Source organism: Nematolebias whitei, chromosome 16, assembly GCF_014905685.2.
Source record: "Nematolebias whitei isolate Nwh7 chromosome 16, NemWhi1, whole genome shotgun sequence".
In the NCBI taxonomy this organism is placed as follows: Eukaryota; Metazoa; Chordata; class Actinopteri; order Cyprinodontiformes; family Rivulidae; genus Nematolebias; species Nematolebias whitei.
The window spans coordinates 17,549,295-17,550,572 of NC_056513.1; the positions used below are offsets into that span (position 1 = coordinate 17,549,295).

Consider the following 1,278-nt stretch of genomic DNA (forward strand, 5'->3'; position numbering starts at 1 on the left):
CATCCATTATCTTTAACCCACTTCTTCAATTTTGGGTCACGGGGGTCACCGGTGCCCATGTCCAGCAATCACTGTGCGAGGGACGGGGTACACCCTGGACGGGTCGCAAGTCCATCACAGGGACACATAGGGGCCGTTTACACGGCGCGTATTTTGAGTGCATCTGCAGCTTTCTCTCTGCGGTTCTGCTGATCATTTACACGACACCAGTGGCCCCCTCTTTGAATCCGGAGGTTTCTGAACCCACCTTCCAGAGTGGAGGTTTTTCGCTGCCCCCCCGCTGAGAATGTAAACATCTCCCGCTCTGAGGCTTTGTGTTAAACCACATGCGCACACGCACGCGCAGACAGACGTTATATTTCTATCAACATGGCAGCGACACACTGCTTTCAGAACTACGACTGATGGAATATATTTTTAATCTCGTAGTTAATCTACGTCAGATTCCAGCTGCTGTGACAGACATCTGTGTTGGAAGAGACACAATCAGATCCAGTTCTAATATCACTGTTTATAGAACGAGGCACGCGCACAAGTCGCGCTGCACTATAACATACATGTGCTAAATAACAACAGTTTAATAATAATAAACAGTATTTATGTTAGTGTGCGAGATATAATGAAGCTCTGAGCTAAATGAAGCTAGCTGGACATTATGTAATTCAAATTTAAAATGATGCTAAACATATGATGCTTTAACTTGTTGTTACGTTGTTGTTAGGCACGCATGCGGGGGACGCATATAAACCCAAAATCCAAGTGTCAACGCAAATCTTACGAAAAAAACTACATCTCCCCCCCCCCCGGACAAACCTACATTTCCCATCGTGTCCGTGTAAATAGGGCCATAGAGACAAACATTCACTCTCTCACTCAAACCTAGGAGAAGCTTAATTTGCTCATCACTGCTCACTCATCACTAAACGTGTCCACTTTCCTTTTCCAGGTTGTTGCATTAATTCCTGAATTCCAGCAGATGGCGACATCTGAAGACACAAAATACTGTATAGATTTATCATCAGGCACCTTAATATATAATTCGCCCCATCACATTTAGATCATTTTTAACACTTCCATAAGCACTCTGATCATATTCTTCTCCTCATTGCCCCCAAAGGAAGCAAAGAACAATCATCAATGATAAAGATCATATGAAATGAATCATTCATCTCTATCCGCTTCACGCTCAGAGAAGAATATCACGACTCTTCATCGTGGTTGGCGAGTCCAAACACTTTAGAAACACATTTCTCAAGTTAGAAACTATAGAAATGATCC

General features: G+C 43.3%; 1 protein-coding gene and 1 non-coding gene across 2 annotated transcripts in view; both read right to left on the reverse strand.

Moving 5' to 3' along the window:
• Positions 1-1,278, reverse strand: part of tmod1 (tropomodulin 1) — a 307,955-nt gene that overhangs the window by 8,661 nt on the left and 298,016 nt on the right. The window lies entirely within an intron of this gene.
• Positions 1,079-1,278, reverse strand: LOC119423270. The gene has a single exon (XR_005187451.1). It is a non-coding gene; the product is annotated as a small nucleolar RNA U3 (small nucleolar RNA).